This window comes from Miscanthus floridulus, chromosome 2 (genome assembly GCF_019320115.1).
Source record: "Miscanthus floridulus cultivar M001 chromosome 2, ASM1932011v1, whole genome shotgun sequence".
In the NCBI taxonomy this organism is placed as follows: Eukaryota; Viridiplantae; Streptophyta; class Magnoliopsida; order Poales; family Poaceae; genus Miscanthus; species Miscanthus floridulus.
The window spans coordinates 105,646,920-105,674,850 of NC_089581.1; the positions used below are offsets into that span (position 1 = coordinate 105,646,920).

General features: G+C 44.5%; 1 pseudogene; it reads right to left on the bottom strand.

Moving 5' to 3' along the window:
* LOC136539303 (actin-related protein 2/3 complex subunit 2A-like) overlaps positions 1-27,721 on the bottom strand; it is a 190,280-nt pseudogene extending 162,559 nt beyond the window's left edge.
* Between the last annotated feature and the right edge of the window lie 210 nt (positions 27,722-27,931).

The following is a 27,931-nucleotide window of genomic DNA, read 5'->3' on the forward strand; positions in this document are numbered from 1 at the left end:
CATGGGCCCTCTCCTTATAGGGCTGGACGCGACGCACTATGAAGCTCATCGCCACCAGTCCATCGTTCATCTTCATGCTTTTTATCAGATTGAGGAGCTCCCTCACCTACTCCATATCTGCACTGCTCGGCTTCTCCGACCAGCTCTTTTGGCTCTCCATAATGTGGTCGATGTCGCAGTGGATGGCAGGGTGGCTCTGCTTCATATAGAACCACCTAGTGTTCCACCCCTTTGGCGAGGTGTTCAGCGGTACAATGATGTACTCGCCCGCCATTCCATCGCAGAGTTGAAGATACACGCCACCGACCACCTTCGACCCACCGCCACCCTTCTTCTTCAGCCAAAATAGATGACAGAAGAGGTTGGAGTGGGGAAGAACTCTGAGATATGCCTCACAAAAATGGATAAAAATGGAGATGTGCAAGATGGTGTTTGGGTGGAGATTGCACAGACTAACTCTCTAGAACTCTAATAGATCCCTCAAGAAAGGATGAACAGGAAATCCTAACTCGCGCTAGAAATAATCCTCAAACACTACGACTTCATCGGTATGAGGCATCAGGAAGGGCTCACCGCTGGCCGGCCACCATCCGGCGGTGATGTGATTAGAGAGAACGCCCACCTCCACCATCCTATCGAGCTCCGCCTCTTCTGTGTGTGATGGCACCCACTCTTTGTCATGGCTGACTCCGACGCTCACCTTCTTCGGGTTACCAGCTCCCTTTTTCGGTGCCATCTCTCAGATCTGGTTTGGGATTGGCATCGGAAATGCGTGCGACTACAAATATGGAAGCGCAAGGGTTGAGGAGGAAGATGAAATGGCAAAGTGGCAAAGGTGGGAGCATGGGTGTAACACCCCTTGTGTTACGATCTCGTTTAGCACTGTGATTTAGGCCTAAGTAAAAATTTTTGAAACAAGTTCTCAGAATTTTTGATTTAAAACGTACTTATGTGATGAGTGGATCCGGTGACTCAGTTTTGTGGACTCAAATTGATGCCCAAGTTAAATTCTTTAGTGCATAGAAATATTTAGGAATGTCTGATAATGGTTCTAGTAGATAAATAGCGAATGGCTTGTTTAATTGATTAAGCATGAAAAGCAACTTTTATAAATAAAATAAAATCTATTAATAAATAAAATGATATATATACTCATGTGTTTGTTTTGATGGGCACGCCCTGTGAAAAGCTTTGGTCTAGTGACATGTTTACGTTTACGTATACACTAGTTTTAGCCCCTAGATAAATTGGTAACGTACCCGCGATAGCTGCTGTCCTGACCGCTCAGAATCAATCACCAGATTTACTCGCATCACGCCGTGCTGTCGAGTCGATTGCTTGCTTTATCTTTTTCCCTATCTACTTCTATGCCGTGCCATAGCGCGTGGAGCATGTGCCATCCTCACTACTCCCCCTCCCTGTGCTCCTTCTTATGCACGCTAAGGCGGAGCTATTATTTGTCTTTGCTTGTCCTTGTCGCCTCTGCTACACCAAACCGTCTAGCTCCGCTGCTCACTTGTTTCTTTCAAATCAAGTTTCTCTGTTCTTGCCCGTGCAGTCGAGCAACGTGGCTGCAATGCCAAGTCCTTTCTAACTCATTGACCGGACCACGTGCTCGGACGAGTTCGCTCAGGTCTCCTTGTCCTTTTTTCTCTATGCCATGTCCACTCCCTTCTTGTGTGTCATAGGCACACCTCTGTAGGCCATGCTGCGCCATCCCACCTTGTCTCCTCGTCGTGCTTGGAATTGGTGGCATGCTCGCACAAGTTTCTTGCTTTTCCTTTGCTCGTCTCTGCCTTACTTGTCATGTCTTCACCGAACCACTACTCGCTCTATCCCCTTGCCTCTCTTCCTTTTTCTCTACCGCAGCATTGCCATGGCCAAGCTAAGACATCTAGCGGCAGAAGGTCCTTGCTCATTCGCCTACCCCTGTGCTTGGTAGACGGGCGTCCACTCCTTTGCCCTGCACGCCAGCACCACCACTGTGATAGCGCTGCCCATACCATCCTCGCATCGCGCGCCTGTGGCTACGCTGCCCTACGCCACGTTCCTACTATGGCAGCGCCTGCATCACCTGGGCCTGCTCCCTGCGCTCCGTCCACGCTATGCACCATGGTGTTCATGCCGCGCCACCTGCCCACCATCATCGCATGTGTGCGCACTCCCCTCGGTCCCACGCTGGACCTGTGGCTCTATGGTGCTTCTCCTTCTAGGCCGCATTGACTCGGCCGTGTTGGTCCACTAATCCACGCACCTCACTCCCAACGCCGTTCGTGCCAGTGTCGGCCTTTCCTGTGTGTGTGACCCTAGCCCCACGTTGGGCCTGTCGCAGCACCATGCCGCCCTCCCACGCCATCTGTGCTAGAGCCACCATGGCCGCTTCCATCGCCACCACCGCACGCGCGTGAGCGTGCCCGGCCCGCCCGGAGCCGTGGAGCCGTCCTGCAGCATCAGCTTCCTCTTCCTTGCCCCGTAGCATTTGCTCAGGGCCGTGCCTATCGTCGCTGGGCCACCGCGTGGCCGTGTCGCGCCTCTTGCCGCCGCTACCGGCATGCCTGCCTCCTTGGCTCTCGCGGGCAGGCTATCGGGGGCTAGCTCGGGTCTTGCTGTGGCCAGCTCAAGGCCACGCAGGTACCCATGTGGTTCGCCAGTGGGTGGTCTACCATCGCCATGACTTCCCCAGCCCCATCGCGCCATTACCGCCGTCGACCGATGGCTCTGCTGTGCTCTATTTTTGGAGTAGGGAGAAGGGTAAGATTCCAAGTAAATATTTGTACGGGGTTCTCAGTGCGAAATACGAGACTCACATAAATAGTGCATTTGTCCTACGGGGTGATTTAAGAAAAGTACAGGGGCCATTTCACAATTTTACCATGCCACCTGCCTGACTGGGCCGGCCTATGTTGCTGCCTAGGCCACTGGTACTGCTGGCATGGACCTGCTGGGCCACCGTGCGCCAGTCCGATGGGCTATCCGCGCTGCCTGGCTGCGCGCTGGGCCGACCTGAGGCCACCGTGGCTAGGCCGCTCGTGCCGCGTCCGCTGGGCCAGCCTGGTGCTGTCCACTGCCTGGGTTTCACCATGGGCTGGTCTGCCATGGTCGGCTGGGCGTCGTGCGGCCCGTGGGTTGTTTTCTTTTTCTATTGAGTTTACTATTTTGTTTAAATTGGCTGAAGTTTGTAAATCCGTAATAAATCAAATAAAAATCATAAAAATTCCAAACTAGTTTTGTTGAGTTCCTAAAATTATGATCTACCTGTTAGTATATTTTGTTCACATAGTTTGATAATATTCTTGGAAGCTATATAATTAATTAGAGGTACTTAATATTGTAAAAATATAAACTTGTAGGAATTTCTGTGATAAATCGGTGATAGTGTTGACTCTGAGAATTTTACAGTAAATTACTAATATTATTAGCTGCTCACTGTAATTTTTGTAGCTCCGAAATAATTAGTTTGCTAAATAGATAATGATGTCCTATTTTGAATAATGATTAAATCGATAGAATAAAATAAAGAAACAACTTGGATTTATATAACTAAAATATTTGTTGGGAAATAACAACTTACCTTATTCGACAACATGGATATGTAGCCTAAGTCTAGTCGTCGTTAGAACTAGCTCATTAACTTGAGAGGCGTAAATCGCATTTTTATGAATCACGATTGTAGTCGATTAATTACGTCTTTGCATTGCATTGCATTGCATATCATATAGGTACGGTGATGGATCAATGGATCAATTGAAGGATGATTGGGAATCCAAAGATGGTGTAATGGTATTCTCTCCAGGAGATGATGCAGGAGATGATCTGAAGATGCAAATACTAACTTTTGGTTATACTTTACCCAGGCAAGCCCCGGTGCATAACCCCTACTTTTCTATAGTTTAAATTATATTTGTGCATTAAGTTTTAAGACATTGAATGAAACCCACTTGCATATATATATATATATATATATCCTTATCCTATGAGTCTTACTAGTATGACAGGATCGGGTAGATTGCTATGCTATAGGAACCGGTAGAAGTCGAGTGATTGCCTGTCACTCGCGAGATATAGGAAATATGTTACTATATCATTATCACTTGGAAAATATAAATGGTGGAAAGGAAATTGGTGATCGGGCAGCGATATGGTTTGGGTATTGGTGGGTGTAAGAGGTTGTGCCACCGTGGATGCGGGGCATGGCCTGGTTACACTGCTTTCCCCTGTCTGGTCGGTTAAGGACCAGCCGTTGCATAAGACTCGAGGCAAGTCATAGACTTATTATCCCAAACACATACTTGGGTATGGGCGCTTCGAAGACTTGTTGCTCTCTTGTCATGGGTTCTGGCTCTTTCTAGACCGACTATCAAGGTTTCTTTTTGGTGGAGGAGGTCCTTGCACCGCACTGAGTCTAGGACTCAGGGGTGGGGGCTTGGAGTCCTAGTTTGGATAGGGACCTAGGAACCTAGGACAGGAGGGTGATGGGTTGGTCCTGCTTATGCCTTGGGTACAAGCGGGGCATGTGTTTTCAGGGTACCCAGCTAGGGGCATTGATTCATGAATCACCGGGCGATCTGGTACGACTTGTTTTGTGCCTAGCACCATAGTAAGAACTAAAAGATGAAAGATGAAAGATGGAAAAAGGAACTCTGATTGCTTACCACCTGCTTGAAAGTAGCACATGTGCTTACATAGAATGGTTAGTTAATGAACCAATGCGGCTATTAATAAAAATCGAATATAAGGATGCACGCTTAGTAATGCTTCCTACAAATGCAATAAACCCACAAGCCAGATAGCCTTGCATATCCTTGGAGTCTTTTCTTTCCTCCTATTGGGTAAGTCTTGCTGAGCACAATTGAGTACTCAGGATTTTATTCCCCCTGTTGTAGGTGATAGGTGGATGCTAGAGATGACCCTTGTGTGTGGATACCTCCTGGTGGGCTCAGTGAGAATTCCTTTACGTTGCGATCATAGTTGTTATTTATAACTCTCACCAATTCTTTTATAAATGAAAGTTTCATAATCTATTGTCGTAGTTTATATATCAATGCTTCATCATGTCATGATTAGATAATTATTTCCACTGTAATTCTGATCACATGTTTATATTTCGCTGTTAAATTAAATTATTCATAACTCTGATAATATGATTACATTCCACTATTATAATAATAAATATTATACTCTAATGTTGTAATAAAAGTGATGTAAGAAATGGTTAATAATGATGTAAGCTTTCTTCTCTCATTTGTGATCCTGATGGCAAAAACATGGATTTTTAGGTTCTCCCTTGGGGTGTGCCGAACGAAACCAAGTAATTTAGTGTTCTCCCCTAGGTGCTTAGGGTCTAATGGAAGACAAGCACTTCTAGAAGGCATTAGATTAGGCGATTCTGCCACAGGTGGTATCAGAGCGCAAATAAGGAAATAAGGCTTCGAAAACCTTTTCTAAACTAAAATTTGATCATCTATTTTTGCAAAAAGTTAGGTCATCTTTATGCGAAGTTATATAAGGAGCCCTATTACTATAGTTATGTATGCAAGGTAGATGGCACTCTGCTAACTTAGGTAGGCTTAATTATTTTTTTTGTAGGTACACTAACTCGAGCATAGTCCAATAGTATCGATTAGCTATAGGGAGAAAACGATGTACCAAAAATATGAGAATGGTTGCCCTATATGTTGCCAATAGTGGAAGGACGTATAGGACGTGCATCCATGCATATCCTATTTGTGCATTGTCGCGCTCATATTACTTACAGATACGACATACATAGGTGTCACGCATGTCGTATTGTGCACGATAGACACGTTTCTTCTCCAAAGTTAGGTCTGCACTGTGGCTTCGTGTTCTACGTACGACTGTGGTTCATGCCTGTCATGACCCATGTCTCCCCATACCCCTTTTCTGTGCTCTTGTCGGACCCTTACGCTATAGTCATACCTGTCAGTAATGGCATCGCACGTCGCTCACCTCGAACGCGTGGAGTTTGGTCGATTCATTCATAGTGATCCCACACGGGAACCCTAGTGGGCCACGCCAGGACCACTGAATGCTCTGCCTTATAAGCAGAGCCTGACTTAACCTTTGGTACCACCACTTGGTGCACTTTAGCTTGCTTAGCTTTTCTTTTGAGCGAGCCTTTTGCTCAGCCTTCCTCACCACCACCACCAGAAATGGTAGGAGCCTGGGTTAGTAGTTACTGCCTAAACATTGAGGGCTTTCCCAGAATCCTACATGCCACCCTACAAAAGCTCGGAGTCAAAGATCATCCCAAGTATGAGGGCCGTGAGTATGAGGAGCATGGCACCAAATGGTGTGAGGTTACCGACTACATCGGGAAGAGTGAGGAGTTCCCCGACCTCATGAAGCCTGGAGTGTGACCGCAACCAAGTTTAGCTTCATCGACACCTACTAGGTTGTGGCCCACAAAGCCTTGTGGTACCTCTGCTAGGTCTATGAGGAGCCCATTGCCCATACCCCCATGAGGTTCTTTCCACCTTTGGACAAGAATCAATAGGCATGGAGGGCTCGCAAGAAGGCTTTGCAAGGGCGAGATATGCAAGAAGATAGTCCTACCGTGGTGCACTTGACCACATACTTGCTTGCTCTGGATGAACAGTATGATCGGCAAGCCCTAGAGCTAAGGGAGTGCCTTGGACGCACTGAGGAAGCCGAGATCTTCAATTGGATGCTCTAGGTGCAGCTCGCTGAAGCGCATGCCAGTGCTGCAGCTGCTGAGATCCGAGAGACTGCCATGTCGAAAGCTCTGAAGGAGGCTGAAGATCAGCATGTCCATAAGCTGTGTGAGGCCTATCTTGTCACCAGGGCCAAGCGGAGGACGCTGGCTATAGAAAGGCAGGATGCCCCGATCTTGGAAGGGATCCCTATCCACTTGCCAGAAAGAAGAAGAACTAGTGTTGCAGCACCGCCAGCACCTCCACCATCGGATGTGTCAGAAGAAAAGCCCTTGATTCCTCTCACTCAGCCATTGCCATGAGAATATGTAGATTAGTTGCCTTGGGATGCTATACCCGTAGTAGTAGTATTTTTCATTGCTATCCTCTGGTATTGTACTCTTGCCCTTGATTTTGTCTGTAGTTGTTGAGATCATTCGGCCGTAGGTGAACGCTGTGTCATGAATGGGAGCTTGAATGCCTATACATTGTACTCATATAAGACTGTTGGAATACACATTTTATTTATTTGGCTAGGTTCATTGCGTTCATCTATCATAAGTTTCATTAGACATGCTTAATGTTTTCAAGGGTGATGTTAAGTAGGTTACAAGAGAAGTTGCCATTCAGATGCTAGCAGATCAGCCGTGATTGGAGAACATTGGACCCTGTATCAACTAATTTTGGATGTCCCAGCAGAACACTTGAATCTCTTTAAATCAAATTCACCATTGGGTTTGAATTCCTTGTCCCTTGTTATGAAGGGAACATTTGTTGTTTGAATCTTCCCTTGCACTACTCCCCTTATTCTGTGGTCTATGACCCCACCGCCTTCATGGTGTGTAAGTTGGTAGTAGTTGCCTGGTTAATAGCTTAGGGTGCCATGATGAAACCGGGGGCTCTCTGTGGAACAGCTGCCACATGTGACGCTGCTCGGCACACACTGGTATCGAGGTTGTTAACAAGTATCTATACCAAGTTACACCACCACACCATTTTGTTTTAAAATTTTCTCCTTAGAAATGTTTAGTTGTTCAAATAGGAAATCCACAACGGGTTGATGCAGAAGGGTTCTCTCAAAGTAAACAAGACGAGGTGGTTTTGGAGGAAGAGAGTATGACATGGTCTCAGTCTACATAAAAGATAGATGTTGTCGAGTAAAGGAAAGAAAAAGAAGAGTAGTAAGGGAAGTTAGCCTCGGGTAGTCGAGAGTGATTATAGAAGTCTAAGTGGATGTCATGTCCTAAGCTCTGTGTTCAGTTGACCACGCTACACATGTCAGGTTATTCGTTGTGTGCCCTACAAACGCCGTCTGTGTCGGGTCCCTTAGCTTCCCGTTCTCACATGGCTGGAAACTCGTGCCACACTCACTGTCCTTGTGCACTGTGCACTTTTTTCCTTTTTTCTCTGTATCCGGTCGGCTCTCAACCCCCTCATCTTGTCCCCCCATACCAGACCCCCATCCCCTCCCTTCTTTTTTCTTTTGGGGACATGGCCGCCCGCATGCCTGCCTTGTCGAGCAGACCCTTCCCCTCTCCTCTCCTTATCCTCTCACTATTGCTCGCGTAGGAAGTGCACCATGGCCGTGTTTATCCCCATAGCATGACCCATTTGAATATCTCCTCCATGTCATCTCCACCTCTAGGGAATTGCGCCCCACCTCCATTCGCCACTATAAAATACCCTTGGTCCTTGCTCTTCTTCTTCATCCCATTCCCCTCACATTTAGAGCAGAGCTATGAAATCCAGTCGATAGTGTGAAGCTAGGTTCGTTAGTCCAAGGTGATGGTGTAATCCAAGAAGAAGAAAGGATCTGGTTTTCAAAGAAGTTCAAGTCTACCTTTGGATAGCTCGATTTTAGGGTTCGCGATGTTTTACTTCTTAGTCGACTGTTTTTGGATCTGTTGGACCTACGCCATGTTTTGGATAATCATTATCTTGTTGTTTCTCCATTGTCCTCACCTATCTCGACTTCTGGATTAAGTCTTGGTTATACCAGGGTGCCCTTAACCATGTATCTCTAACTTCCATGTGGGTTAGTATTCGAAGTCGTGTAATCTTTCGTGTAATCCCTGATCTACGTAATGTAATTGCATTACGCTCTTCTGGTTCTTGTTTCGAATCTTGGGACGAGATTCTTTTTAAGGGGGTTGGTTGTAACACCCCTGGTGTTACAATCTCATTTAGCACCATGATTTAGGCCTAAGTAAAATTTTTTGAAACAAGTTCTTGGAATTTTTGATTTAAAACGTACTTATGCGATGAGTGGTTCCAATGACTCAGTTTTATGGACTCAAATTGATGCCCAAGTTAAATTCCTTAGTGCGTAGAAATATTTAGGAATGTCCGATAATGGTTCTAGCAGATAAATAGCGAATGGCTTGTTTAATTGATTAAGAATGAAAAACAACTTTTATCAATAAAATAAAATCCATTAATAAATAAAATGATATATATATATATACTCACATGTTTGTTTTGATGAGCATGCTCAGTGAAAAGCTTTGGTCTAGTGACATGTTTACATTTACGTATAGACTAGTTTTAGCCCCTAGATAAATTGGTAACGTACCCACGACAGCTGCCGTCCTGACTGCTCGGAATCAATCAACAGATTTACTCGCGTCGTGCCACGCTGTTGAGTCGATTGCTTGCTTTTTCTTTTTCCCTGTCTGCTTCTGTGTCGTGCCATAGCATGAGGGGCATGTGCCGTCCTCACTACTCCCCCTCCATGCGCTCCTTATGCATGCCAAGGCAGAGCTATTGTTTGTCTCTGCTTGTCCTTGTCGCCTCTGCTACGCCAAGCCATCCAGCTCTACTGCTCACTTGTTTCTTTTGAATCAAGTTTCTCTATTCTTGCCCATGCAACCGAGCAACGTGGCTGCATCGCCAAGTCCTTTCTAACTCATCGACCGGACCACATGCTCGAACGAGTTCACTTAGGTCTCCTCGTCCTTTTTTCTCTGTGCCATGTCCACTCCCTTCCTGTGTGTCACAGGTGCGCCTCTGCTGGCCATGCTACGCCGTCCTACCTTGTCTCCTCATCATGCTTGGAATTGGTGGCATGCTTGCACAAGTTTCTCGCTTTTCCTTTGCTTGTGTCTGCCTTACCTATCTTGTCTCCACCGAAACGTTGCTCGCTCTGTCCCCTTGCGTCTTTCCTTTTCTCTATCGGAGCATTGCTGTGGCCAAGCCGAGCCATCCAGCGGTAGAAGGTCCTTGCTCATTCGCCTACCCCTGCGCTTGGTAGCCGAGCGTCCACTCCTTTGCCCTGCATGCTAGCACCACCGTTGTGATAGCACTGCCCATACCTTCCTCACATCGCATGCCCGTGGCCACGCTACCATGCGCCACGTTCCTGCCATGGCAGCGCCTGCGTCACCTAGGCCTACTCCCCGTGCTCCGTCCGTGCTCTGCACCCTGGTGTTCATGCCGCGCCACCCGCCTACCATCACCGCGCGTGTGCACACTCCCCTTGATCCCACGCTAGACCCACGGCTCTATGGCGCTGCTCCTTCCAGGCCATATTGACTCGGCCACGCTGGTCCACTGATCCACGTGCCTCACTCCTGATGCCGTCCATGCCGGTGCTAGCCTTTCCCGTGTGCGTGACCCTAGCCCCGCGCTGAGCCAGCTGCCCTCGGCGTGCCGTGCCGCAGCACCTTGCTGCCCTCCTGTGTCGTCTGTGTCGGAGCCACCATGGCCGCTTTAATTGCCGCCACCGCACGTGCGCAAGCGCGCCAGGCCCGCCCAGAGCCGTGGAGCTGTCCTGCAGCACCGCTTTCCTCTTCCCTGCCCCACAACATTTGCTCAGGGCCGTGCCCACCATCGTCGAGCCACCATGTCGCTGTGCCACGCCTCTTACCGCCGCTGCCGGCATGCCTACCTCCTCGGCTCTCACGGGTAGGCTGCCGAGGGCTGGCTCGGGTCTTGCCACGGCCAACTCGAGGCCGCGCAAGTACCCATGTGGTTCGCCGGTGGGTGGTCCGCTGCTGCCGTGACTTCCCCAGCCCTATCGCGCCATTGTCATCGCCGCCGGCCGATGGCTTTGCTGTGCTCTATTTTTGGAGTAGGGAGAAGGGTAAGAATCCAAGTAAATATTTGTACAGGGTTCTCAGTGCAAAATACGAGACTCACATAAATAGTGCATTTGTCCTGCAGGGTTATTTAAGCAAAGTACAAGGGTCGTTTCACAATTTTGCCATGCCACCTGCCCGCCTGGGCCAGCCTGTGTTGCCGCCTAGGCCACTGGCGCTGCTAGCGTGGACCTACTGGGCTGTCACATGCTAGTCCGCTAGGCTGTCCACGCTGCCTGGCCGTGCGCTGGGCCGGCCTGAGGCCTCCGTGGCTAGGCCGCTCGTGCCACCTCCACTGGGCTAGCCTGGTGCCGTCCGCTGCCTGGGTTTCATCGTGGGCAGGTCTGCCATGGCCGGCTGGGCCTCGTGCGGCCCGTGGGTTGTTTTCTTTTTCTACTGAGTTTACTATTTTGTTTAAATTGGCTGAAGTTTATAAATCCACAATAAATCAAATAAAAATCATAAAAATTCCAAACCAGTTTTGTTAGTTCCTAAAATTATGATCTACCTGTTAGTATATTTTGTTCACATAGTTTGATAATATTCTTGGAAGCTATATAATTAATTAGAGGTACTTAATATTGTAAAAATATGAACTTGTAGGAATTTCCGTGATAAATCGGTGATAGTGTTGACCCTGAGAATTTTACAGTAAATTACTAATATTATTAGCTGCTCACTATGATTTTTGTAGCTCCAGAATAATTAGTTTGCTAAATAGATAATGATGAATAATGATTAAATCGATAGAATGAAATAAAGAAACAACTTGGGTTTATATAACTAAAATATTTGTTGGGAAATAATGACTTATCTTATTCAACAACATGGATATGTAGCCTAAGTCCGGTCATCATTAGAACTAGCTCATTAACTTGAGAGGCGTAAATCGTATTTTTACGAATCACGATTGTAGTCGAATAATTATGTCTTTGCATTGCATCACATTACATATCATATAGGTATGGTGATGGATCAATGGATCAATTGAAGGATGATTGGAAATCTGAAGATGGTGTAATGGTATTCTCTCTAGGAGATGATACAATGGGCTTTCTATTCAGATGATGGTGGATGATCTAAAGATGCAAATACTAACTTTTGGTTATACTTTACCCAGGCAAGCCCTGGTGCATAACCCCCACTTTTCTGTAGTTTAAATTATATTTGTGCATTAAGTTTTAAGGAGTTGAATGAAACCCACTTGCATATATATATATATATATATATATATATATATATATATATATATATATATATCTTTATCCTATGAGTCTTACTAGTATGACAGGATCGGGTAGATTGCTATGCTATAGGAACCAGTAGAAGTCGAGTGATTGCCTGTCACTCGCGAGATATAGGAAATATGTTACTATATCATTATCACTTGGAAAATATAAATGGTGGAAAGGAAATTGGTGACCGGGCAGGGATATGGTTTGGGTATTGGTGGGTGTAAGAGGTTGTGTCGCCGTGGATGCAAGGCATGGCCTGGTTACACTGCTTTCCCTGTCTAGTCGGTTAAGGACCGGCCGTTGCATAAGACTTGAGGCAGTCACAGACTTATTATCCTGAGCACATACTTGGGTATGGGCGCTTGGGTTCCAGCTCTTTCTGGACTAACTGTTAGGGTTTCTTTTTGGGGGAGGAGGTCCTTGCACCGCAATGAGTACGGGACTCAGGGGCGGGGGCTTGGAGTCCTAGTTTGGATGGAGACCTAGGAACCCAGGATAGGAGGGTGATGGGTTGGTCCTGCTTGTGCCTTGGGTACAAGCAGGGCGTGTGTTTTCAGGGTACCCAGCTGGGGGCATTGATTCGTGAATCGCCAGGCGATCCGGTATGGCTTGTTTTGTGCCTAGCACCGTAGTAAGAACTGAAAAACGAAAGATGAAAGATGAAAAAAGGAACTCTGATTGCTTACCACCTGCTTGAAAGTTGCACATGTGCTTACATAGAATGGTTAGTTAATGAACCAATGTGGCTATTAACAAAAATTGAATATAAGGACGCACGCTTAGTAATGCTTCCTGCAAATGCAATAGACCCACAAGCCAGATAGCCTTGCATATCCTTGGAGTCTTTTCTTTCCTCCTATCGGGTAAGTCTTGCTGAGTACTCAAGGTTTTATTCCCCCTGCTGTAGGTGACAGGTGGATGCTAGAGATGACCCTTGTGTGTGGATACCTCCTGGTGGGCTCAGTGAAGATTCCTTTACGATGCGATCATAGTTGTTATTTATAACTCTCACCAAATGCTTTTATAAATGAAAGTTTCATAATCTATTGTCATAGTTTATATATCAATGCTTCATCATGTCATGATTAGATAATTATTTCTGCTGTAATTCTGATCACATGTTTATATTTCGCTGTTAAATTAAATTGTTCATAACTGTGATAACATGATTACATTCCACTGTTATAATAATAAATATTATACTCTGATGTTGTAGTAAAAGTGATGTAAGAAATGGTTAAGAATGATGTAAGCTTTCTTCTCTCATTTGTGATCCTGATGGCAAAAACGTGGATTTTTGGGTTCTCCCTTGGGATGTGCCTGACGTAACCAAGTAATTTAGTGTTCTCCCCTAAGTGCTTAGGGTCTAATGGAAGACAAGCACTCCTGGGAGGCATTAGATTAGGCGGTTATGCCATACCGGGGTGCGGCGGCGTAGTTATAAAGCACTCCCCCACCTTTTGCATTCGAGGGTTTTTGGGAAACTGCTGCACGATTTACGCATCTCTGAATTCTCCACAACAGTGTGGTGGGCCGTTACCTGGGCTTTTGCACAACTGCAGCCTGTATCGCCCATTTATTGCCATAAGTTATTACTGTTCACCGAATATTCACCAACTTCTCCGCCATCTGTTACGGCTCAGTATTTACTACTGTACAACCATTACTCTGTTTTTTTCTCCAAGATTTCCACTTGTGGCTTGGGGACTACGTCAGCAATATGACTTGGTTCCTCACCGCACTAGGGACTTTCTTCTGTTGACTGTTGTTTCTGACCCTAGCACCACATGACTACGTCATCTACTGTCAGGCTCAGGGACTAAGTGGGCACACTTCACCTTGCGGTGAATGTGTTTTTCTCATTTCGGGGCTATGCCTAGGGACTAGCTGCCTGCTCGGTTGGTCTTCTACTTTTCTTCTACTTTGGACCCTAGCACCACATGACTGCATCACCTACTGTCAAGCTCAGGGACTAAGTGGGCATACTTCACCTTGCGGTGAGTGTGTTTGTTTTAAGAGATAAATGCACTGTAGGTCCATCAACTTTTTGTGCTATGTCATTTAGGTCCATTAACTCTGAAAGTGCAGGTTTGAGTACATGAACTTTTAAGTTGTGCCATTTAGGTCCAAATCTGTCTGTTTAGGGATTAGATCCTACGTGGCAATGCATGATAGTAGCCACCGTGTCCATAGGTCATGTGAGCAGCACGTGAGGGCCCTTTGCCAATCATTTTTTTGCTAATAGCCCCCTATCCTTTCCATTCCCTCACTCTTCACCTCTTCCTCTCCCTTCACTTTGAAGCCATCATCTTCAGACGACGCTGGGGCACTGGGTGGGATGACGGAGGCGGCGGGTGGTACCAACGACGACGTAGCCGGTGGAGGCGGTGAAGATTGTGCAGGGTGGTGGTGTCGAGCGCTGACTGCCGCGTAGATCGCGGCCGGTCGGTGCGATGGTGGCCTCTTTGCAACCACTGGGGGCATGGGTGCCATAGTATGGTGAGTTCTTCTATGTCATGAACTCTGAAATCGGTTGGTTTAGGAGGTATTTCTTGCGTCGATTAGCTCGCTTGTTGCAGAAAATATCTTCTTTTGTCAGCTAGGGTTTCATGTATTGGTCATTTATGCTATATATTTTGGGGTTTTCTTCTATAGGCACTGATGACGAAGAATTCTCAGTGGAAATGCATCATGGGGGGTGCTTTGTTTCTCAAGGGTTAAACAAAGCCTATCCGGGTGGAAGAGTTAGTTGGTTTGACCACGTAGAAGTTGCTAAATGGTATCCTCTTTTCATAGAGCAACTTGTTTTTAAGTTACACTACCCAAAGAATCCAAACATGAAGGTGTTCTGGCTGCTACCTAGGAAGAATCTTTCAAATGGGTTGAGATTAATTTGGTCTGACACAAACACAATGGTAATGTCCTCATTAGTTCACAAATTTAAGAATTTTGTGCTGTATTTGGACCATGATGACAACCTTTCTGGTTTACAATGGGATGACAATGTTGCAAACCCATTGAACTCACCTCCCAAGGTTTTCAGTCCTATGAAGACTACGCATACGGACAATGCAGATAGTGGGAGGGTTGGTGATAACAGTGGAGAAGACCCTGATTTTGGTGATGGTAGAGATGATGACAGTGCTAGTGATAATAGTGGAGAGGACCCTAATTTTGGTGATGGCAGAGATGATGATAGTGCTAGTGATAACAGTGAAGAGGACCCTGATTTTGTTGATTCTGATTACGAACTGGATGCAGATGATGATGACCTTTTTCAGTATGCAGATGATGATGAAGGAAGCAAGAAGAAAGATAAGGGCAAGAAAGCTTTTAGTGTTGTATCAAATGTGGAAGATGACATGTCAATAGAAGATGATGAGCTGCTGCATTTGCCTGAATCAGATGATGAAGGTGGAGAAAGCCTAAGGTTTTAGACTTTTAGAGAGCAGGATATGCATAACCCAATATTTAAGTTGGGACAATTGTTTGCAACCCCTAAGATTCTAAGGAAAGTAATTACAGAATACAGTTTGAAGCACAGGGTTGAAATTAAATTGCCAAGGAATGAGAAGAAGAGGATTGAAGCACACTGTGCAGAAGGTTGTCCTTGGAACTTGTATGCTTCAGTGGATAGCAGATCCCATGGTATGGTTATCAAGCAATTCAATGGACAACACACATGCCATAAAAAGTGGGTTTTGAAGAGGTGCACATCAAGATGGCTTGTTGACAAGTATCTGGAAACATTTAGGGTAGATCAGAAGATGAGCCTCACAAATTTTGCTAGGTCAGTATAGAGGGACTGGAACATAACTCCAGCAAGGTCCAAGCTTGCTAGAGCTAAAAGATTAGCTATGAAGAAGTTATGGGAGATGAGGTGGAACAATACAAGTTACTTTGGGACTATGGTCATGAACTTAGAAGAAGTAACCCAGGCAGTAGCTTCTTTCTGAACCTAGATGGCAATGTATTTAGCACATTGTACATGTCATTGGATGCATGTAAAAGAGGTTTCTTGAGTGCATGTAGGCCTATCATATGCTTGGATGGATGCCACATTAAGACTAAGTATGGTGGACAAATACTGACAACTGTGGGCATTGATCCAAATGGATGTATCTTCCCAATTGCCATTGGAATAGTGGAAGTGGAATCACTAGTGACATGGAAGTGGTTTTTGGATACACTAAAAAATGACCTTGGCATAGATAACACATATCCTTGGACCATCATGACAGATAAACAAAAGGTGAAAACAACACTATATCCTTTGTTGTAGTTGTTTGCTAGGTGAAAACACCATTTTCATATGTCTGTACTTTTGTTTTCAAGGTCTTATTCCAGCAGTTCAACAGGTCTTCCCTGACTCTGAACATAGGCACCTATATTCCAACTTCCAACACCACTTCAAAGGTGAAAATCTCAAAAACCAGCTTTGGTGTTGTGCAAGGTCAAGTTTAATACCTCAGTTCAATAGGAACATGGAGAAAATGAAGACCCTAGATCATAAAGCCTATGAGTGGTTGCAGAAGATGCCTTTCAACACCTAGGCAGAGCTTACTTCACCACTTTTCCAAAGTGTGACCTGTTGCTGAACAACAGCTGTGAAGTGTTCAATAGTTATATCTTGGAGGCAAGGGAGATGCCAATTCTTAGTATGCTAGAGCAGATCAAGGGACAACTAATGTCTAGGTTCTACAAAAAGCAGAGGGAGGTGGGAGAAGAGTGGTAGGGACCCATCTGTCCTAAGATAAAGAAGATAATTAATAGGAACATAGAATGGGCCAATTCATGTTATGCAATGCCTGCTGGACAGGGCATATTCTAGGTACAAGATAGGGACTATAGGTTCATAGTGGACATCAATATGAAGACTTGTGATTGTAGAAGGTGGGACCTCATTGGAATCCCTTGCTCTCATGCAATTTCATGCTTGAGGCATGAAAGGATCACACTAGAGTCAGTTGTACCTGAGTGTTACTCTTCCAATAGCTATCTCAGTGCTTATGGCCACAATGTGTGGCCATGTAAAGACAAGAGCACATGGCAAAAAGTTGGAGGCAATGTAATTCTACCACCAGTATATGTGAAGAAAGTTGAAAGGCCTCCTAAATCAAGGAAGAAGCAGCCATATGAGGTACAAGGTAGTCATGGACCAAGGTTGACAAAGCATGGAATTCAAATGACATATAGATACTATGGAGACAAAGGACATAATAGGGCTACATGTATCATGAGAAAGGCTGGACTTCCACCCAAGATACCTACACAGAGGAGCCAAACTTCTATGCCAGTTGAAACTGAAGAGGTTTTTGAGGAAGCTGCAACTGAAGATTATAGTGACATGGCAATGATTAGTCAGGTAAATGCTCATGTAACAACACATTGTACTAGTATGTCTTATCTAAGTTGTCAATTATATGTTATAGGTTTCCATGTTTGAAGAAACTGACATGCCAATGATGTCCCAATTATCAAGTACCATGATGTCCCAGATGCAAGCAGAGGTTAGTGTCACTGTCATGTTACTATCATTTAATTCCTCCAGATCACCTAGCATCTCATTCAAACTAATCAACTCCATTCTTAGTCATCATAGAGTAGATTACTAGAAAAAGAACCACTTCCATTTTCAAGCTTCATATTGTCTAACCAACCAGCAGCTAGGCCAGTTCCACCCACTACTGCAACATAGGCTGGGAGATCAAGGTCCACTACTATGAAGAAAACAACTGCTACAAAGAAGACTACGGCTGGCAAGAAGAAAACATCCCACAAGAAGGTTTATGCTGCAATGAACAATCCTGATGGTGCTGTTGGTTGAAGAGGACAAGTAGTGATGTGTATGAAATTATAAATCATGCAAAATCTCTAAGTGCATGTTCTTCTTTTCTGCCTTTTGTACAGCAAAAAGATGACCTTTTGGTTAGGTATAAGTATGTGAATGTTTCAGCAGAAAGATGACCTATCTTTTGTATATGGCTTTTGGTATGCTATACCAGCAAAACTATATGTATGCTTTGGTTGCAAAACAATGCTCTAGTTCACTAGAATGATATTAAAGCATCTTTGGATTATCAGTTCATTTTTTGTGTACACTCTATGCTTGTTGAAATTAGTTTGGATTTCTTTCATTTTTCAAGATGAGAGAAAAATTGCAAACTCACATTCACATTTTAGACAATACACCTTCAAATTGCATAGAACTTCATAACTTAGTCATTCATCCATACACATTCAGACCTTAATGGTGATTACAACCAGGATCAAGAACATCAACAAGGTAATACATAGAGCCATGAAACAAGTCAGTTGCATCAACCTAACTAAGTTGTCACCAGTTCTAACCAAGGTTTTCAAATGTTTCACAATATCAGCATCAACAGCAATGCCTCTTTCCTTCTTCATCCCTACGGCTGCTTCCTGCTCTTTGGATTCCATAACTTGCTCAGTAATGGAGGCACTTGCTTGCTCCTGCGGCATCAGATGCTGAGAAAATCCCATGCCCTCCTTCTTCAAAGAATCAACATGTTCGATATACTCCTTCTCCCATTTGAAAAAGGGACAGCCCAAGCCTTTGTGCTGCAAGCAAGAGGAAAGGTTCAATCTTCACTGCAGTGTAAACACCCAGTCGAATCAAAATAGTTTGAATCTCACCTTGTGGGCCGGGCAACAGTAGAAAACCTCACCGTCGCTCTAGGGTTGCTTCAAAATACGCCAAACCACCTGCCACTTGTGGCATTCTGTGCACCTAATCAGTGGAACATCACCTGGTTTACCCAGATCTACAGCGGAGGAGCTAGAATCTTGAGGGAACATCGGTCGACCACCCACCACCTCTGTCATCCCACCTAGTGCCCCGGTGTCGTTTGAAGATGATGGCTTCGAAGGGAAGGGAGAGGAAGGGGTGAAGGGTGAGAGAATGGAAAGCATAGGGGGCTATCAGCAAAAAAACGATTGGCAAAGGGCCCTCATGTGCTGCTCACATGACCTATGGAGACGGTGGCTGCTGTCATGCATTGCCACATAGGATCTAATCCCTAAACGGACAGATTTGGACCTAAATGGCACAACTTAAAAGTTCATGTACTCAAACATGCACTTTCAGAGTTAATGGACCTGAAAGACACAACACAAAAAGTTGATGGACCTATAGTGCATTTATATCTTGTTTTAATCTGGAAGACTCCGCGCCTCTCGAAGCTGAAGAAGACTATCTCCCTTTCTCATGGTCGGACTCTAAGTGGGCACACTTGGTCCACTACAAGGAAATTTTTGACTCTGAACTTGAGCTCCTTACACCCTTATGGCAAGCCGTAGTTGGGTTACACTGCTCGGCGATGGTTTACACTGCTCGGCGACGGTTCACGCTGCTTGGCAATGGTTCACGCTGCTCGGCGATGGTTCACACTGCTCGGCGATGGTTCACAACTGCTTGGCAACTCATCATAGTGGTTGAACTATGAGTTTGACTGCTCGGCTTTGTTCGCACCTGCTCGGACAAGCTCAAGACGGCATCGCACAACGGATATAAGGCGCTCGGGGACTAGCTGTGGGGGGTATGACTCCGGATACCCACAGCAGACCACATGGGCTACGCCCATAGGGGCATCCCAGCTCACAAGATGAAGCCTTGCAGGGCATGATGATGCTCGGCGTCTCCCGCAAGACATCGGGAAGATATCCTAAAGATACTATGAGATCTGTTAGGATACGTATGATCCCATGATTCCTGTAATCTGCTATTACTTTCCGGTTATCTCCTAGATCTAACCAACTTGTAACCCTGCCCCCTAGACTATATAAGGCGGGTAGGGACCCCCTCCAAACTCACGCAATATCATATGATAGCCAATATAATCTAACAGACCACAGGAGTAGGGTATTACGTCATACTGATGGTCTGAACCTATCTAACTTGTGTGTCTTTGTTGCCTTCTTGTTCTCGATTACATGCATCTCTACCGATCAATCTACCTCTATGAGATACCCCTCAGAGGACTGTTGATGATATTCTATCGATAGAGGGGGGGAAAACACTGAAGTTCCAATAACAGTCCACCTCCATGGCACGATGGGTACAGGAATTACAAAGCAAATTCAAGCTTTCATTAAGCTAAAAACACAAGCCCCTAGCTTTTACAAATATCACGCGAAACGTGTGTGAACAGCCGCTTCACGGCTTCATAGAAGTCCCAAAGAGGCTCGGGGGCTCCTGTCGGATTCATAAACCCGGCTTCACAGAAATTGCTTCCCAAAGAAAATAAAATCAAAAGAGAGAACAACAACAACAACGAAGGTATGGGTTTGTTTATATTAATAATATAAGTATAGTTTGACATGATAATGTATGCTCCACTGCATCTCGGTAGTAGTGCTAGATGGAGTTGTTAGAACAAAGATTGACTGCTTGATACATATATGGGGTTGTGTATGTTGGGACTTGGGTTTGCACATAGAAACACTTAATATGCCAATGGTAGTCAAGATGCACAGTATTGAATGCTTACTGGTAAGCAGCCAAGAACCAACACAATGCACAAGCAACACAAATATCAAATGTTCCCAAATAGAGTGCTATTCAAACATTGAGACTGCTAGGTATGGTTAAGGAAACTATTCCCAATTTCTCCCAAGATAGCCATCTACAATTACAGATTGATCTAGAAGTTGGTTGTATCACCACTCAAGCCTGCTGGTAATACGGGATAAAAAAAAGAGCCCTTTGGTTCTATTGTTCTGACTCAGAAGCTGAAGTGTACGCTGTGAAAATACACTGCCCCCCAAAATTTCCTTTGTCTGCCCTCATCTGAAACAACTTTTTTTCCAGATTATCTGCTCAAATCCTAGGACTTATTTTGAAAATTTGTATTTTCATATATGGCACAGTCATTATCAAGAGACTGTAATTTGTAGGAAGAGCGACCAAATCATACTATTCTGGATATGGGCGTTTGTACGAGAAGGTCTGCCCTTTCGGCTTCAGACCAAACTGATTCTTCATCATCTAGGTCACTCTCAGCAACAAATCATCAGCATTTGAATTTGGATTTCTCTGCACCTACTGACCCATCTGTGGATTGAAATCCTATGTACCCTGATACCCTGGATTCAGAATCATGTGAAGGGTGTTGTAATCTATGCCATAATGATATCCCTGTGGAATCTCTATCTGTTGGGTCCTCTGATGGTTTGCTGCCTGAAGTCTCTTGTTATAGACATTAGGATCTATATCTCTACGGATCCTTTGAATTGATGGTGCTATTTTTTGAGCCAATGACAGTATGTGGCCTGATGTGCCAAAATTAATCATCTGGTTCTGACCTTGCCCCGCCAGCTATTGCACATGCTGCACTAATGATCTAGGATTGTATTGTATCTGATTCATAGTAGCACCTTGAACTTACTCAGATGAACTCTGAACTACCTGGACATTATCATTACTAGCTGGTGCTGCTTCTTGATGGCTGGTACTAGTTTGATTAGTCCCTTGAGTCGATAGATGTGGAATGTTGTAATAAGCCGGTCCAACCTGATCAATTGGAAACTCATGGTGTTGTGGAATGTGTTCAAGAAAACTTCATTATGATTTGATATGGCATCATGAACAGATTTGTTTATAGCTTCCATGAAGAAACGCCTATCTTCAGCTTCATCTGTATCTATCTGCCCATGCAACAGAACTCTTGGTAGTGGATATTTCTGAATAATTGTATTGTCACGTGTCTTGATATAGGACAACAAATTCTTGTTCTAAAATTCTTCTATAGCTTTGCTGATGACATCTTTATCTCCATCAGGTAGGTCTTCATAAGGTACCATAAGGATATCGTTGTTGATGTAAGCCACCATGACAATTGTGGTGGTCCCACCGGGTGTGCCAGAACATGTGTCGGCATGAAAACATGTCAATCATGCTGGGCACACGAGCAAGCCAGAAGGGTCTGCTCGATGGAGCTAGAGATCCACCTGGCTTCAACGCAAGGATGATCGATCCTGCGCACTCCTCCCGAGATGTGCCAGTCAATTTGACCCTATAATTGACAAGGAGAGAAAGTTTATCAATAATTTAAGGTGGAACATACCGATCTGTGCCTAGACAGTTCCAACTGTGCCACTTTAGGAGCAGCCATACGGTAAGAGTGACTAAATAGCCAATCCACATAGAAATTGGCTGTTACAGACCATAAAGCTTATGAGTAGCGATTAATTTCATGTTGATAGGTACAGTACACATATATGTAAATAAGATCATCAACTAGACAGATTTGCTAGTGTAAACCATTAAACCGATGAATCTAATCAGAAAAAGATATAGCACATGAATGAATCGACAATCTGATATGAATGGATCTACAAACACTCTAAATCTAACCTATTACCACCAATAGTGAGGTTCAACTGGATCGATGGTAGCTATGATGATAGTAACAAACTAAAACTAAAGAATCTGCAAACACATCCGTACTTTGATAGGCTTTTCAAAAGACATGCTATACATGAAGGCTCGGATGAATCAGCTAAAATAGCCGATTCAGGTGAAAAGGACTATGACATGTGAACAATTGACTATTTCACATGAACAAACCTGTAGAGTCCTCAGACTCAACCCGCTATCCCTAACAGTGGGGTTCGATCGGATCGATGTAGCCATGAAAAAGACAACGAATCAAACCCTTAAAGCCCACAGATCTACTCATGCTTAACAGAATCATGTAAACATGTTGTAGGCATTAACGCACAGGTGATCAGCTATTTAGCTAATGCAGGCATAGCAAACAGCTAAGGTCATGCCTAAAAAGGAATAGATCTACTAACTAGCATCCTCCAATCTACAGTGCCATCAGTACAGATCGATCAGATCGTTACAGCCATAATGGTGAACCATAAACTAGATTCAACTAGCCAGCAAACCTCTTCAAGATTATGCATGCCTTAACCATGTACTTTGCATGATCAAGATCGAAGTAAAACAGCCAATGAAACATAAACCGTCATTCAAGGTAGATAATATCATGTTGTAACAAACGAATGACAAATCTAAAGGATATGATGTCGATCTAATTTGATCTCGACCAGGCGAATTGATGTTGTTGTAAACTAATAACAATGAAAACATCAACAAGATCGGTAACTTAATGAATCTACCCGAAGGACGCCACCCTTAGATAGAGCCGATAACTTGACCTTAATCTAGTTCGAGCAGTGGAGGTTGACCGGATCGATGCAGCCATACTTGAACTAGACAAGAGTCGATAACTAGCTTATACCAGAGTCACAGTGGAGGTTGACAGGATCGATGTAGCCATACGAACAGAAGTATAAGCCATGATGGTACTTATAGACAAGCTAGAGGTCGGCCGGACTGATGCAGCCCTGCTCGCTGAAGAACTCATCGAGATCTACTCTACTCCTACTCCTAAGGGGTGGCCAGAGCTGAAAAAGTAAGTAACTTGTATTTGATTAATTGTGTGTCCTTTACAATAGCCGGGGTCCAATATTTATACCCATAACCTACGCATGAATCCTACTTAAGCACGACTCATTGCAATCTTTGGCATAAGAGAAAACATTCCTAATTTAAGATAACTTGGACACTAATCTTTCCCTTTTTGTAGAGTCTAACATGTTTTTTCCGGCGCCGATTGTAGCTTTTATCGTTATCTACTGGCGCTATCTGAAGAGAGCCGATTCTAGTGCTGCATTTGAATTAGCTGATACTGACCTTTATGCAATCGATTCCTTGATGACATAATCTTTGGAGCTTTCGAGTACCTGCAATTCTTCTTCCAAATTTTGGTGTAAACACCTACTTAGGAACACGACTGACCGCACAGGTTGCGGTCGGAATGGACATGAGCGAACACCCCAATCGGAAGAAACACAAGAGTCTGTAGCCCTAGAAAAGAGTGCCAAGGTGCTCAGCCTCCGACCGACTCCCCAGTCGGCCGTAGGCTCAAGGGCTACACCCACCTCCATCTCGCCCAACCCCAAGGACGCGGGTTCCATCTCATCCGACGGTGACCCACTACCTTACACCCACCGGGTGTGCTCGCGTGCATCCTACGGAAAACGGATTACCAGCGAGTCTTCTCCTCAGGAGCTAGGTGCCAATATCCCTTCGGCGCGCCTCCGCGGCCTTCACCAGTCCTCCCCATGGAGGTTGGGCACCCGTATCCACTCTACACGCCTCCAAGGCTTTTCCCAGTCCTCCACACGGAGGCTGGGCACCTAAATCCTACTCAGTTACCCTACGTAGTACAACAAACCAAGGGGGAAAACATCGAAGTTCCAATAACAGCCCGCCTCCACGGCATGATGGGTACAGGAATTACAAAGCAAATTCCATCTTTCATTAAGCTAAAAGCACAAGCCCCTGGCTTTTACAAATACCACGCGAAACATGTGTGAACAGCTGATTCACGGCTTTATAGAAGTCCCAAAGGGGCTCGGGGGCTCCTGTCGGGTTCATAAATCCAGGGTCCCCAATGGACCCCCTTCCTTGCAAAACCTGGCCCAGTAGGCGGCGCAGCGCAGCACGTGCCTAGGCTGGCCCAGATACATAATGATAGGCCGAGACAACGATTTGGTCCCCGACCGGAAGTCCTGGGCAAGGTGGGACCACAGTCTAACGCCGACCCCCTTTTCTGACCAAGGATACGCCAAACCTCTGCTTGTTGCTCTTTTTCGACCGATACGGTTGGGACCTTCTAGGAACAACTGACCGGGGACGCCCGCTCGGTGTGGGCCTAGGGAGCAGGTGGAGCAGATAAGGTAAGGCACTCAAGTCAACCACAATACCGAGGACTGTACCCTACCATGCCCTGTGCACCTACAGGACGATGCCATCGGGGTATGTCAGGCGAACACGGTAGAGCCTACCAGATGCATCAGAGGATAAACAGTATTGTGGGTGCCGTCATTTGCCATACCAGGTGAACATGGTAGAGCATGCTAGATGTGTCTGAACATAAATAGTATTGTGGGCGCCGACGGCCATCCCATACCCGATGGTGTGGGCAACCAGACTAGGCAGCACACGTATATACTCTCTCTCTTTTTCTCTGACTTATAAGGCCATCCCCTTCAACTATAAAAGAGAATAATCTCTCTCCTAAAAGCCCTCCCCAAAGACTGGTCGACTCGACAGCTCAATAGCTCTAGGACTCAATAGCTACACAGTCTACACGCTCTCAACAGTTGATAAGCTCAAACACACAGAGCATACGTTCCAATACTTAGCGCACATTTGAGCATCTGTCACTCTCTTCCACTCGGTTTAGAGTCCGACCGGGCCTCTAACATCCCCCTTCTCATTCCTTACTCTTTTAAAACCCCACAGCAAACTTCGAGCACCTAGGCTTAGGAATAAAGTCACCGACCGACCTCAACTGGACGTAGGGCCTATTGCCTGAACTAGTATAAATTCTATGTCATTGAGTGCTAGGCCATATCCGATCACAACGCATGATAAAACTATAAATATTTACTTGTTGGTTACTTTTTGCACCGACAATAGCATTCCTTTGCTCTGGAATATAGTAAATAAACAAATGGTTAGAAGCTACAAATACAGAAGAGAACATGACTTAAATAGAAAAATGATCACATTTCAGGAGATGTCTATGGCTTTGGCAGGCTTATCATAAATGAAAACACCACAGATCAAGTACTCACTGACCGAATTCTAAATTCTGAAGAGAAATACAAGCGCCTAAATGTAAATGTGGTGGATGAACAATAGAAATATAAAAACTCCCATATCATCATCAAATAAATGTAACGAAATGGATATCAATAAACCTAATATGATGGCCTGGAAAAACACCACAACACTTCAGCAGTGGAAAGCAAGTTTTATTCCAATAAATAGAAAATTATTTTAGTTTAACTGCAATAATAAATTAAGAATAACAATTGATGAAAAAAATGTTAAGATAATTGGGATGGCTTTGTGCAACAAATCGAAAGATGCAATCAACATTAAATATAGCAAGCATCTATTAAAAAATGTAAAGAACAAACTGAATAGATCTATCAAAGCTCTTTGTTACCTTTTTCTCTTTGAGGTAACAGTTACTTAATCTAGTCAAAGGATACTTAAATCAATGCAAACCTTAGACAACTAACCGCATCCTACATTCGCATCACATCAGAAGCATCTACTCATATACAGAGGAAGATGTTTCCATCTAAGGCCTTGTTTGGATACGCTTGTATCTACCTCAACCCACATGTTTTGGGCTGTATTGGGGTGGAACTTAAACTAATTTACACCCCAATCCACCTCAACGCATGTGGACTGAGATGAATACGAGAGTATCCAAACAAGGCCTAACTAGTAATGAAATTTTGCCCGACGAATAGCATCTAAAGATACACAAACCATCAGCAAGTTTGAACATGTTGTTTGGCAATACAGGTATAACCTTGGAAATGTTACACTACATTGAAATCTACTATCAATGAAACTTAAAGATACAAGGAAGCATCAATCAATTTGATCATGCAGCACAAGTGCACAACAAGACAATTAATAACCTTGAGAAGGGAACTCTAGAACCTTCATCTAGCGGAAGTTTTGTCAAATTTATCTTCATTGTGAGATCAAACCCATCCTTTGGAGGATCAAGAATCTGCACAACTGGCCCATAAGCTGCTTTTATAGCTTCAATGGCACCAAGTGGAAGCCCATCATATAGAATCGCTTCAGGAGGTGGCAGAGGCAAAGCAACTGACAACACCATTACCTTTGGATTCCTCATAGAAAACTGAAACCAAAGCCCAGATTCATTAGAATTGTGATTTGAGCATCAGATAGGTGATAATCCTAATGTCTAGTGTGTACATGACAGAGTGATGTCCATATTCATTTCAGAAAATAAGAAAATGCAGCTTCCACACCCAAGAACCTGATAATTAGATGAAAACCTGCTTAAAGTAGAACAATATCAACCTATAAATTTGAACACACTTTCAGCTGAAATAGGAATGCTCAAACACTAGCAGAAGGACAGAAGAAACCTTTACTTGCACCACTAAGTGCTTGTGACTAATTATATGGTTAATATGTAGTGTTATGGCAACCATTCAGTATATGGAAAAACTCAAGAAGTAAGAAGGTGACAGCATTTTATTCATTGCTCTTGTTGTTACTGTTCTTGTGAGCGACTAGTTAATTCAAGGTTAAAAGGGAAATGCTATCAAATGGCACATACCAAACTGGGAAGAATAGACCAATTAACTACTGATTGTTGTTATATTCTGTAGGATTAACACTGCAAACTGTATATATATTTTTTGGACTGAAACATTGAGTAGATAGCCACCTTAGGCTCAACTATTTAAAGAATTTGACACTGATTAGGATTGATGCCAAAATCTGTCAAACCATTGCCACCATGGTGGTATAAGTATATCATCCATTTGTTGCCGAGACTTGGCAAAATGGGCACTGCTTTGGACGCAAATCCATGCGACAATATAGAACTCACTTGGATATGATACTGGACATCATCGAACTCTACCGTGTGACAGTCGATGTCCATGCCCTTCTCGCCGCTGCATCGCATGAAATGAAATTAAATGAGATTATTGCAAACAATCATGCCACCAGAAGGAAGATGTGGTTCTGTTCTCTCTAAGCGAAAGCAAGGTGGCAGCAAAAGACATACCTGAGAACACGGTCTTGCGGGATCTAGAGCAGGAACCTCGATGGAGACTGGAGGAGTATCATCTTCCACGGATCTCCTCCCCCTCCTCCTGTCAACCAGCCTTGCGCCTCAGCCCCCCTCAACCCAACAAAATTCTCTCAGTTCCAGAAGTGTGTAGCAATAAGATAATGATAAGCTACGGTTTAGCACTGAGGTTGAAATTTTATTTCCTAATCATTTAGATGGATCCAAACATTAGAAAATTCTAACATTTAAACGCTACCACAAAATAA